The sequence below is a fragment of the Pleurodeles waltl genome, chromosome 10 (genome assembly GCF_031143425.1).
Source record: "Pleurodeles waltl isolate 20211129_DDA chromosome 10, aPleWal1.hap1.20221129, whole genome shotgun sequence".
NCBI classification, from domain to species: domain Eukaryota; kingdom Metazoa; phylum Chordata; class Amphibia; order Caudata; family Salamandridae; genus Pleurodeles; species Pleurodeles waltl.
This window is the reverse complement of record NC_090449.1, coordinates 124,811,945-124,826,044: the sequence shown is the minus strand read 5'-3', so window position 1 is coordinate 124,826,044 and position 14,100 is coordinate 124,811,945.

The window sequence follows — 14,100 nt, the reverse complement described above, 5'->3', positions numbered from 1 at the left end:
AGAAGGGTAAATTTTTGGGGAATTGTCAATTGGGGCTTGTTTCTGTTGTTTAATTCCTTTCTGCACTGATTTTCTGATTTTTTGTCAATGCACACATTGAACAATTATGCTTGGTCCCTGCTCAGACAGTTCAGAGCCTTGCAACTCAGTAGCACTCTTAGCTAATTGATACTAATCTAATTATGGCACTGTCCAACCTATATCTATGTATTTTCATTTTACCTCAGATTACATATTGATCTGATACTCTTCATTTCATTAGCAATCCCACTAATTGTGACTAGTGGTGACGTTTTATGCAGTGTTGTACCTATATCCTGTATTATTGTCCAAATGTGGGTTTGTTTGTTCTACTCTGACTGTACAATGTTCTTAACCCCGTTTTGGGTCGAGTTCTCTCTTTATAAGACAGAAAATAAAAATGCCATTATGCTGGGGCCTTGTGTGATGAAGGTTGCTCCTAAGGGGGAGAATCTGATTACAGCTTGTAAGACTCCAAGTAAGATTCCTCTCTATTGGGTAGTAGAAACGAAGATAAATTGGGTAAAACGTTAATTGGATTCCAACAGAGGGCAATAAATTAATGCTACCATAGACACAAGGAAATAAATGACAATTAAACCCTCATTATGAGTAGACCAGTACTTGCTATGATATTTTTTGCACCTGACTGATAAAACACAACGACGGTAAGTCGGAATTTGTCTGGTGCAATAAATACCAATTATGTGTTTTGGTGAAAATAACATAGATTTTAGTGCTTGCCATGGCAAAATTTGGATTTTTCTAAAAAAAAAAAAAAACCAGGCATTTTTTCCTGAAATTTTGGACAAAACGCATAATTTACCAGATCGCTAGTAATGAGACTTTAGTATGGAAGAATTCCCCCAGCATTCTCATGCTAAAGTAGGTGAACTAGGTTTTTGTCCACAAGATAATCTTGAGGGCAAATGTGGCACTCAAAAATATATGCAGTAAGGGAAGTGAGAAATGAGAAACGGAGTTTAAAATGTTGGGAAAATCTGGGATTATCTAGCAATTAGGGTCCATGTGTTTGGCTCTCGGGGGAAAGTCTAACAGGCCGCATGGTAAGAATTAAGGTATAGATGTACCAAAATTGGATTTGCAAAAAATGGTTGATAACTATGCCCCATCTTTTTGTAACTCCAGTGATATTTTGCAAAACGACCTATGTACTGATATGTTGGTTCGCGAAATCAACATTTCAGAGGTCGCAATTCGACTTACCAAACCACTATGCAAAAGGTAGGTCGCAAAGTGTGGATCACTCCGATTGAATGCCATCACCGGGATTTGTGACCACCATGTCTGTGACTGAATTTACTTTTAAATAAAGTGTGTGTGTATTCATATATATTCAGTGAAAAAAACAAAAGTCACAGGGATGTTATAGTTAGGAAATAGAATTTAAAAAAACATATAAATTCACTTAAAAAACAAAGGTTACAGGGAGGTTATGGTTAGGCTCACATTTTAAACTTAACAAATCATAGAAATTCACCAGTTATGGTTAGAATTACCTTAAGTAACTATAACTCATGCCCTAAGGTCACTATAACTCACGCCCCCGCCATGCACAGTTTTTTCATAATTTTTTTAATGCAAATATTACATTGATATTATCAATGATGTTATCAAAGATGTCATGAGTGCCATAATTTGTGGGTTAATTAGCAGTGCATGACGCGACCCCCCCAATCCAAATATAGCATTCGCTCAGGGATGGTGGTCCCCGGGGCAGTAGGGGGGACATGAGCCTACCACTCCAAATAATGGGTTGCCCTGGGGGGTGATCCCCAGGGCAGCAGGAGGGTAAATGACCCCCGCATTAATTATGAGATTGCCCTGGGATGGTGGTGGTCCCCGGGCCAGCGGAAGGGGCAAGGAGGCCCCCTCCCACATACAAAAAAAATAAGCCCCAGGGAGGTGGCATTCCCCTTTTTAAAAAAAGCCCCCGGGACTTGGTACACCCGGGGGCATAAGGCTAATGAAGCGCGGGATACTGCGCTTCATTTTTTAAACATTTTTACAAGTAGAGTCATGGATTCAATGCGTCTCCGCTCGTAAAAGTAAAAAAAAATGCTTTTTAGCCCCAGAGGGTTCCCTTGGGACCTCACCACCAGAGCTAAGGGGTCAGGGTGTTCGTACCCTGGCCCCTTTTGTTTTTTACTTTTTTTTTTGGGACTCGGCTGAAGCCGAGTCCAAAAATGGCTGCCAACACTTCAACAGCTTCTGCTGTTGAAGTGTTATCAGCCAATCAGATCTCAGCACAAGATCATTAGGGATCGTAAATCCTTTGTGTCCCTAGATATACAAATTTGTTTTCCCCTTAATTTCACAAAAACTACTCAACAGAATTACACCAAAACAAAAGAAACACTCTTTCTGGACCAGGATATAACTTCCTTCCAAATTTAGTGTAATTCTGTCTAGTAGTTTTTGCGCTATCGCTGTTCAAAATCCCTATGGAAAAATTTAATGGGGAAAACATGATTTGGGACCCTCCCTTTTTTCCCGCCCCCCCCCCCCCCGGACAAATCACCCCGAAACTTTACAGGCAACAGCTGACAAGACTGGCAAAGTCTTTTGGAAAGTTTTGTTAAGGTTCGTCATGCGGCACCAAAGATATAGGCAAATAAAAAAACGCTTTTTATAAAGAAACTGGTAACTGTCACTAGGTAATATATATATATTTATATAGAGAGAGAGAGTGGGAGAGAGAGAGAGAGAGCCTTTCTTTTTTAAAGGAAATGAGTCTGCACTTAAGAAAAAAATACAAATATTTTTTTTTAAACGTTTTATTTGCCAGTGCTCACCTCGACCACTGCTCATTCCCAAACACACTTTTCTTACATTCAAAAAGGGAAAGGCTTCCTAAGAGGACTCCTTACCCTTTTAAAATGGTATGCCTTCTCTTTTAAGGAGTTGGGAACCTATCAATAGTTTGCAACCAAAATTGGGGTCGCAAAACACAGATACATAGCATTGCAAATTGCAATTTGGAATGGACACCTCTGCCACATTGGAATCATTAAACATTTCTAAACCCATTTTGTGATTCAGTAAGCACTTACCAAACCACAAATATGTTAAGTGCATATTAAAAAATGGCAGTTGCAAACCCTATACTTTAGTATTTCAATGGCTTTCCAGCTACTAAATGGCTCCCTACATCTGGCTCTGAGATAGGCGTTGAGGTACAAAAACGAGAAGCACAGTTTACTGACTACAGATAACTGAGTTAGGCTTCAATTTAGTCAAGTCACAAAATAGTAGTGTTGGCACTTGAGCCATGTATTTCTTGAACTGGTGTGCCCAACCAGGTAGAGGGAAAGGAGATCAAAGGAACGATTGGGCAGGGCTAAAGTGACTAAGAGGGAAGATTAAGAGGTGCGAGATGGATAGTGATGGTAAGGTGGTTAAGCAAAAGCAATGTAGTACTGATTCATTGATAAGGAGTGATTTGTGGCTGGACCACTGAGATGCATAAGAGCAACAAAGAATGAGTAGAAGGAATACAAGCAAGGAAGGAACACAGTGGAGACACAAGGACCAGAAGGTCATAGTGTAAAGATAGGTTTTACTATTTAGAAGCAAGGATAAGTAGTATGTGCATAATGCATATACGCAGAGCCACTGGAATTTTGTGATTCTGCGACTTCAGCGTTTTCCACATAGTAATGTATTTGCTGCCCTTGCCGCATAATGCACCATCTGCTGTATATTTTGCAGATTTTCACAAAATATAGTTTCTAGCTCACACAGATCATAAGATATTAAAATTTCTGCAACTTGTGTTTCCACAGAGTGGCAGATTATTTGCAGAAGTTAATTAGTGACCAATCAGTTGGTGATTGCTGTTTTTAGGTGTTAAACTGGTACAACCGATTCAAAACTTTTGCTTGACTAGTGTTAAAAACTGGCAAAATGATGAAGTAAGGCTGCTATGAAATGAGGAGCGCTGGACCACATAATTTGTCTTTTTTCTGTCCATATAACATAGTCAACCCTGCTGCGTAATGTGCTCCCTCCATGTTGCCTAACTCCAATGGATCAGCATGTATGTAGTAGGTCCCCCATGGAACCGTTCCGGTCGGGTAGGTCTTCGGCGGGGGACCACGCTTCAAATTAACGTCACTGGTCGTAAAGTCTGCATTGTCCTAAGGAACTCAATTCCTAAAACGGGAGGGTTCCTCTACTTATGTTGGACGTAGTGTAGCGTGTTCTGTTAGTAATTCTCTAAACTAACCTCGTTAGTGTATATATTGCTGCTTAGGAGTTATTTCAATTTTTTAGGTCCTGATGGAGCACCGCACGATCTGTAGAGACATTTAGAGCGCGAAACATGTTGACCAGATCACCAGCTAAAAGGAAATTACCCTTTTTAAGCTGATATTGTTAGTTGAGTGGTGGAACTTTATTCCCTCTCCACTCCTGTTCATTTTTAACCTTGACCGAGTGCCTTCACACCAATTAAACTAGTTGTTCAGAGGCCCAGGAACCAATTTTAATTTTTCCTTTCTCTCCTGCTCTTTATTGAGGATAGGTCTAAATTGATTCCTACCCTGGCACACACTTCTGACTAAAGATCTCAGGTAAAGTGCCCTCTTTGTGGGGCCCATCAGGCATTGCAGTGCCGGCCTGACGAGGAGCTGGCCCTATGATGAAGCATGACATCCATTGGGTGTGTGAGGGCTTTTGCTTCTAATTTAAGAAGTGCATCTGTGAACCTGGGCCTCTTGTCTCTTTTCTTTTATAGGAACAGTGTCCTCATTTTGTAGTAAAAGGTTACATAAATACCCAGGGGAGAAAAAGTTTGTGGAAAAAAATAATGAATTGAAAATGTGCAGCTGACAAGTAACTTCTTTAAAATGGCGCCCTAGAGAATTGACAAAAGGTATAAATTACTGTAACACAAATGCAACCTTTCCTTGTACTGTGTCGCCCAAAGCGCTGAGTATAATTTACTGTGCAGACGCGTAAAAATGAGAAATGTTTTCAGCTTCAGTACCACTGCACTAAAATGACTTCCCAGAACTGTTCTTTTTAGACCAATGTTCGCTGGCCTCAGCCGCTTCTATTCAATTATGAGGATCAAGAAAGTTAGAGCAGGGATACGGATGGTCTGAAAACAGGCGTTTCACATTTGCTTTCGCGACTCAAACTGAAAGAATGTCGGCTTCCATCAATGTCATAATGGCATCAGAAAGTCTTCCTGAGAATTGTAATGGACTTAGGTGAGGAGGACACATCCAACATTTCTGAACCCCAAGAACCACCTCTTCAGCATTAGGGAAGGATCTTTTACTGTAGATGACACTAATATTTGTTGTTCAGCCAATCACTGATCTGGGCCATCCTGACATGATCTTGAGTTCTTATCTCAGTTGGAAATTGCTAAATGCTATCTATCCTGTCTGACATCCGAATTGACTTGTTCTAAAAACTATGCACTGTGCAGAGTATGTTAGTGCAGGCGAAGAGATGAGGAGCCCTTGTTTTGCTCTAAGCAGCAGTGGTGTGAGAAAACCCCAGATGCCTATGCTGGCTACTCTTTGAAATGGACAATGAATTGACAGTCCTTAGGAAACCATGGATCTAATGCATAAAGCAACAGATTTTCCTGCATGAAACAGCATCATATGAATTTTTCGATGCAGTTCTGTTTTTTTCACCGGTTTACTTCAGAAAATAAGGCCTTTTCTGCTAGCAGGGTGTTTTTTTTCCTTCATGTGTGTCTTCATGAGTTTTCTCCTCAATCTTTCAATCTTGGCTTTTGCCAGGTAGCGTTTGCTCAAAGTTTGAAAGAAGACAGATTGGACCTGATGGAGAGAAAAAATGCATTCTCAGCAAGTGGAAATGTACAAAATTAATTTGTGCATTGTTAGAAATGGGGTCTTTGGTTGGCAGTCAGGTTACACCCTGTCCAAGCAAGGACCCTCACTCTAGTCAGGGTAAAAGCGAATCACCCTCAGTTAACCCCTGCTTACCCCCTTGGTAACTTGGCACGAGCAGTAGGCTTATCATCAGAGTGCTAGGTGTAAAGTACTTGTACCAACACACACAGTAACAATGAAAACACTACAAAATGACACAACACAGGTTTAGAAAAATAGGAAATATTTATCTAAACAAAGCAGGACCAAAATGACAAGAATCCACAATACACAAGTCAAGTTATCACTTAAAATGCAAAAAGAGGCCTCATGTAATTTTAAACACACACTAACGTTGTTAGCGTGAAAATGTACCTTGGGCGCGTCAAAAATGACCTTGCACGGGCGAGTGTGCATCAAAAAGGGCTTGCAATGCGTCGTTATCACTCACATGCGAGACCTTGCAACGTTTCTCCTTTAGTTTGGTCGGCGTGCGTCATTTCTTCTCTCTGCAGGAGAGCGATGCGTCGATCTGGTCAGCACTCTCGGGTCTGGGACGGCCTTGCGTCGGTTTTACATGCCCAGCAGTGTTTGCGTCGGAAATCCAGCCGCATGATGATCCAAAAACCACGTAGCGTGGGTTGCGATCTCACCAGCCTCCGTCAGCGATGCAGCGCGTTGTATCCCCAGCTCCATGCGTCGATCTTGCGGTCGGTTTGCAGGCGAGTGTCGATTTTCAGTCGCGAAGCCGGCTGTGTGTCAATTTTTCAGCCGCAGATCGGAGTCGCATCGATCTTTTCCCCACACAGTGGTCTGTGCGTGGATTTCTTCCTCTTAGGCTGACAGCTTCTCCTTTCAGGGTCCCAGGAACTGAATGGGCACCACTTGGCAGAGTAGGAGTCTCTCCAGACACTCCAGGTGCTGGCAAAGAGAAGTCTTTGCTGTCCCTGAGACTTCAAACAGCAGGAGGCAAGCTCTAAATTAAGCCCTTGGAGATCTTCACAAGGTGGAAGGCCCACAAAGTCCAGTCTTTGCCCTCTTACTCTGGCAGAAGCAGCAACTCCAGGATAGCTCCACAAAGCACAGTCACAGGCAGGTCAGCTCTTCTTCCTCAGCTCTTCAGCTCTCCTCCAGGCAGAGGTTCCTCTTGGTTTCCAGATGTGTTCTAAAGTCTGTGGTTTTGGGTGTCCTTCTTATACCCATTTTCTCCTTTGAAGTAGGCCTACTTCAAAGCAAAGTCTCTCTTGATTGTGACATTCTGCCTTGTCCAGGCCAGGCCCCAGACACTCACCAGGGGGTTGGAGACTGCATTCTGTGAGGGAAGGCACAGCCCTTTCAGGTGTGAGTGACCACTCCTCCCCTCCCTCATAGCACAGATGGCTCATCAGGAAATGCAGACTACACCCCAGCTCCCTTTGTGTCACTGTCTAGTGTGAGGTGCAACCAGCCCAACTGTCATACTGACACAGGCAGGGAATCCACAAACAGGCAGAGTCACAGAAATGGTATAAGCAAGAAAATGCACACTTTCTAAAAGTATTGAAAGGTAGCCCCCATGTTAACCTATGAGAGGGACAGGCCTTGCAACAGTGAAAAACGAATTTAGCAGTATTTCACTGTCAGGACATAAAAAACACATTACTATATGTCCTACCTTAACCATACACTGCACCCTGCCCTTGGGGCTACCTAGGGCCTACCTTAGGGGTACCTTACATGTACGAAAAGGGAAGGTTTAGGCCTGGCAAGTGGGTACACTTGCCAAGTCGATTTTACAATTAAAACTGCACACACAGACACTGTAGTGGCAGGTCTGAGACATGATTACAGAGCTACTTATGTGGGTGGCACAACCAGTGCTGCAGACCCACTCGTAGCATTTAGTTTACAGGCCCTGGGCACCTCTAGTGCACTGTACTAGGGACTTACTAAGAAATCAAATATGCCAATCATGGGTGAACCACTTACATACACATTTTGTAAAGGAGCACTTGCACTTTAGCACTGGTTAGCAGTGGTAAAGTGCCCAGGGTAACAAAAACAGCAAAAACAGAGTCCAGCACACATCAACAACCTGGGAAACATAGGCAAAAAGTTAAGGGAGACCACGCCTAGGATGAAAAGTCTAACATGCATGCACAAATATAATGCACATGCACAAACTAACTTGGACATATGCAACTGGCCAACTTATCAAAATTTGCCGGTGGGAGAGGTAGGTGGGTGGTGAAAATCTTTGTATATTCTTCTTTCACAGAGAGATGCCCACAGATCTCTTTCTGGCACACTTCCAGAACTCCGTACCTCAGGCTTAAATGTGTTATTTGTCTGCATTGCTTGATCACCTGCAGCAACGGACTGGATGACATTTCTACCACTAATAAACCGGTAGCAATGAAACTCTTTGCATTTACGCTGCCCGACTCTTAAAGTCTGAGTACTGAATGAGCTGGGCCTGACCTACATGGTTGTATGGGGAATGCTGCCATCAGCAGAAAAATTTCACCATCCATTCAAGCTTGGCACGTGGGTCACAATGACTAGCAAACAAGTGGCAGGTGCCAAGTGGTTTACTATTCACGGAGTGCGTCATGAAAAGGCTGTAGAGAATGTGCTCTCTTTGTAGCTCCCGTGATGAGGTGTGTTGTGGCTAATTAGGAGTAACTGTAGCAGATCCATTATGGGAACCTAACAAAGTACACAATGAGAGAAGTCATCTTTTTTTTTACTAGTGATATGATGTAGCTTGCGCTCTGTTTGGTACAGGAGTCTGCATTATTTGTAAATAGTAGGTAAGCAGGGTTAATAACTTAGGGGGATCACGTTACACTGCCTGAGAACTAACAGTTCTGATTGGATGAGGTGGTTAAATATAAGGAGAGCTATGTGTATCTGTAACTGGAAGTAGGAGTTGACAAATTCAATTGATCATGACAGGACAAGAGTCAGTGAGGTCACAGAAGAGGATGCTTCCCAATAAGTTTAGACTTTTCTTATGATAAGGTAGTCCTAGTGTTCCCAATGCCCCCTCAGCTTGGGGAGCTCCCGGTTCTGAACATACTACAACGTGCTGTCAATTCTCATAATTTCTGAAATGGACCAGAGGCAGATCCTGAAGGAGCCACACTTTTGAGGATCTATTGAGACCCATTAGGTTTCTAGAGTCATGCTGGTGCCACATTTCAGACTGAACAGATTACTTTACATGGATGGCAGGTGACTGTGAAAGGTGGAATACCTCATGGCTTGTCAGAGTAAATCTAAGAGGGTAGTTGTAAAAAATTGGGTTATTATTTGTGAAGGATGTGAGTAATGCCAAGTAATAAGTCCACAACGTCTTTTTACTGAAACTAAGCACCTCTTTCTAGCCCTCCCTCACATTAGCGAAGCAGAGAAGTCAATGGCCTACTCAGGGGCGGAGGTGTTGGCTAGTAATTCCAATATGCTTGCTCGCAACAACAACTCTCAATAATCTATTGTCCAGTTAGTGCCTTTTCTTTTTAAAAGGAAAAGTATTTTTGTTACACAGGATAGGCAGATTCTTAATGGAATATATAGTTGAGAACAGAAAGTGTGAGAGTCCAATTCAATCAGACAGAGCATTAGAGTTTTGGTGCATAGCTAATAAGGCAAACCCTTTCTAAGGGACCACCATGCTGAGTCAGTTGGGGTAGCAATGCTCCCATAGGACCCCAGTATATTCATCCTTATGTTGATCTATCACAGAAATATAGTTACACTAATACATTATGAAATGATGGGCAATCACATGAGAGATTTGGAGGAATCAAGTGAAATAAGTTGCTGAATGAACAAGACAATGTAGAAGACAAGGTGAGATATAACATCTGCAAAATGGAAGTTATGACACTAAAACTGGTAAATGTATTGGAGGAGTTATACCACTAAAAATAAGGGAAATAGAAAAGGGCTGAGTTATCTAAGTCCACCACTGGTTGAGATTGGCATAGTCCCATCTTCGGTGAAGTGCCCAGAAAAGGGATGTGATATTGAGGTACTCTCCTGCAGGTGCAGGAAGGAAAGAAGGGGTGTTCATGAAAGTTTATTGTGAATAAGGGCTTTTGTGAAGAGAAAATGTACACACTCATTTGTATGGAGAAAACTCCTTCTTACAAATGTGTGGTTGAATTATTGTGGATCGGGCTCTTAGTGCAGATACCAATTTCTCATTACATGGACAACAGTTCACAAAAAAAACAAGTAGCGAAAGTGACATCAGGAGTCGCTTACCATCAGTGACATCACAATAAATGGTAACATCACATAACCCTCACGTAGCCCTTGACCACTCACTACACCCAAGGATCCGTTATTCAACCTTTGCCTCTGATGACATAATAAGAGACCAGTGCACACAAAAAAACAATTAGTAAGCTTAAAGAAAAAACATATGTGACACTAAAGCATATACAAAGTTGCTGTAGTTATCAACCATGGAGTTGAGCCTGAGGCTAAATTCTATCTATCAGTGAAGGTTTAAACATAGAAAACATTGAATTGACCAGGTTGTGTTGGCATTGACCAGGTTGTATTGGCTGGTGGTGGACAGCTTTTCCAATCCTGGGACGTAGTGCCATATGGTTTGCACATTAACATTTTACCCTGCAGGCTAGGCACCAAAGTTATATCTCATGTGAGCATGAAGCATTAAAACAAAGCAGTGCAAGGGCACACTTTCTATAAAATAGACAATGGCGGCTGCTGGCAACAGAAAGTCGTGGGGCAGCACGGGGAACAATAATAAAAAATAAATACTTAACTGCTGCTGCCGCTGCTGCTCCCATCCCTCTGCCGGCCACCTTAGTGTTTCTCCACTCCCGGCAGATAGACAGCACAGGCTCCCAGACTCCCCACCCAATCCAGACTCTCCTCTCATGCAATTACCCAGCATGAGAACAGCGGCAGGATTGGCCTGAGTGGGCTGGTTTAACACTCGATCAGGGAGAGAGAACCTGTGCCTTTTCTCCACCCGGCTGTACAACACAGCTGGGTCGGAGAAATGTAAATGCACAGGTCGGTTTGGCCATTCTAAGACGACCGGTCAAACTAACATGCGCATTTACAGTGTCCACCACTCCTCCTCTCTGCCATGGTCTGGGCCCGCCCCTCCCTACACTTGCATGGTTCAGTCAGGGAATGCAAAATAAAATGATAATTAAATTGCTTTATTATCATTTTATTTTTCATTTGCTGATGCTGAGCAGTGGGGCGACACTCATCCGCCATTACGGAAGAGCCGCCGCTGGAAATAGACCTTGTGGTTCTGACTGCATTTGTGGTGATGTGAATATGCCAAACCCTAAAGAAGGCAATACCTACCCTGGTCTGCAAGATGTGAAAATGAGACCTTTGTAGTTGGTCGACCTCCCACTGTCGTGCTTCAGGAATACGTATTTGCTTCTTCCCTGCATTATTTTAACAGCATTTTCTGTTCTGTTTTTGCACTAACGGAAAATAAATATGGTCTTCAAAGAAAATGGTTCTTCTCAAGCAGGGTGTTGCCCAGTGGAAACGGGTTACATTCAGTCGACCTATTACCTTTCAAAGATCACCAGGTTGTGATTGTATCAAATGATTTGTGTGTGGGGTGAGCGAATGAAAATATGTGAACATTTTCTTAGGGATATACTTTTGTGTTTCGAATGTGGGACACTACAAACCGAGAATACAATTTAAAGCTGCAAAAAATGGCGAACTGTTAGGAAGTGCATATTACCAAAACTACGGCAAGTCCATGTATATATCATGTATGCATCGGTCCTTGTCCATAGGTGCCATATGTCAGTGTCATACGTGACAAACTCAGAAAGCTCCATGTTGGTAGATAAATATGTTAGCTTTCTGGGAATTGAACGTTTCATTTATTTATTACATGTACCTGCTACCATATCACAGCATGTTTTATTGACAATGTCAATGGACAAGAGGACAGGGTATTTGCCACAATACTATGGTGTTACCCGAAGAAATCGAAATACGAAAGAAATCTTGCCTCCTAGGGTTTAGAGGCAGTCTAATTCGCAGGTCGTGGTGGTGCCTCTATGGCCCGGCTAGTCCTCCACCTTCGACCCACTGGGAAGTCAGTTTCATTTACTTACTATTAAAATGCATGATTCTTTCTTTGATTGGCCACCATCTTCTGTTGTTTCTTTCTAACTGCATTACCTGTGCACTGGAGCAGCATGGACTAAAGGTGTATTTATTTTAATCCTAAATTAGAAATGTGCTGATGACAGGGCTAGAAGGGGGTTGAATATGGCATGGAGCCCTATATATCAGTACTTTTTATTTTTATGTAGTCATGGTTGAAATTATCTATATATAAACTACTACTTAGATTGAGAAAAGTTCTATAATTATAACATGTAATCAAGACATAGGAACACTCCCACATATTGCCAGATATCAACAGCAGCATCTTCAATAGGCCAACACCTGGGATTTATTTTTAGGATTCGTCTGTTTGGCAGTACGACTATTCAATTAATTAAATTCATCAGCCTCAAGCAACCTATCATTATGTTTCATTATAAAGTTCTTAATTGCTGCTAAAGAATGTCTTGCATTTAGCAACATTTCAATAGTCAAACCACAGAGGGGAGATAATCTCTTTTTGCGAAGAACGTTCTAAATGTGAAGGATCTTCCACAGGTGAAATTCCACCCACCATACTATCCCCATGGAGAATGCCTCTAATGGTCTTTACTTACGAATGAACACTTTTTCCAGAAATCGGAGGGTATTTCAATAGAACCGGACTCAATATCAGGCAGTAAATCTGCGAAAAAAAACTCACAAACAATAGTAGTTTAAACAATCATTGAATACTTGCTATTAAGCTGCAAAACGTGTGGCGATCTTGATTCGAACTAAAGCTGCAGAGGAAAATAATAATAGACACCTTAAGCCAAAGTGCAAAAACATTTTCAACTGGCGCTATGAGGTGTCCTTTGTGTAATAAAGACAATGCTTGGTGCAAAACACCTTTCACCAAAGTGCCAGGAAAGCAGATTTGTTGTGGTGGTAATATCTGCCAAGAATACTTGTGCATATTTGTTGTGTTGTGGTGGTGGAATGTTGTGTTTTTTGGTTCTTTTGTGGTTTTGAACTTTTATGGGATTGGCTTATTGGTGTGTTGTTCTGAGCTTGTTGTCCTGTTTTGCTATTTTGTGCCCTCTTATGATTATGTGGTATTGGTTTCGGCTTTGTACTAAGTTAATCTGTTGTCCTGTATAATGACTGTGAAGATGCCAAAAACGCTACTCCGTGTCCATGCTAGAGCAGCACATGCCATCCAAATTCAACCTGCAAACAACCAACTATTTCTATGTAAGATAGTAAAATACAGCTCATCAAGCAATCAGCTACTTAAGCACCAGTCAACCTAAAACTGTAGCAGAGACATATTTTAAATTAGCGCTTAAAATGCTGGCTTAATGTCATCCACGATGCTTTCTTGGGTCTTTGATTTATACATCAATGTGTAGGTGACCCGGGCGTCCTTGTGCAGCTAAGGGCCCCTAAAAACAGTGACTCTTTGTAAAAGTGCAACTTTGTAAAAGTAAAGTCGACTCGTATTCATTTTAGGTCTACTTATCCAGAACTACTCAATTTGCTAGGAATATACTTCATTTCTGAAGGTAAACATGCGTGTAGTAAAGGGCTAACTGAGCCTGTACATAACATGTCAAGAAAAACAAATTTGCTGCAATTTTCGTATCCCTGCAGAGCTCTTTAGTATCTACTTAGTAAATTGTTCCATGATACGTTGCATTCTTCATTAGTTAAAGAGATGCTATTAGCCTACCTGAGCACTTAGGTACGCTCGATGTTGACCCGTACTACGCTCACTTTGTCCAACAGAACCAGGTTTTACGTATTTTAATGTTAACATTCATTTGGTCTTGTGTAAGAGTGGGTTGCATGTAAGAACGAAATAAAATTCTGCTTCAGTCTGCTTTTGTTAATCAATACCTAATTTTATTTAAAATGGGTTGCTTTAACCAAACAGAGTACAGTTTCACTTTTCTAATAGAACAGACCCTGTGCCTATCTCACGCCAAACAGTTAAAATTCACTATAATCGTTAAGCCTCAGCAGAAACTGTGCAGCAGAGCTGAAACACTAAAGGACACAAGCAATCAGCTGCAGTAATCTGAAAGCAGTTGCCAATCAGGAACAA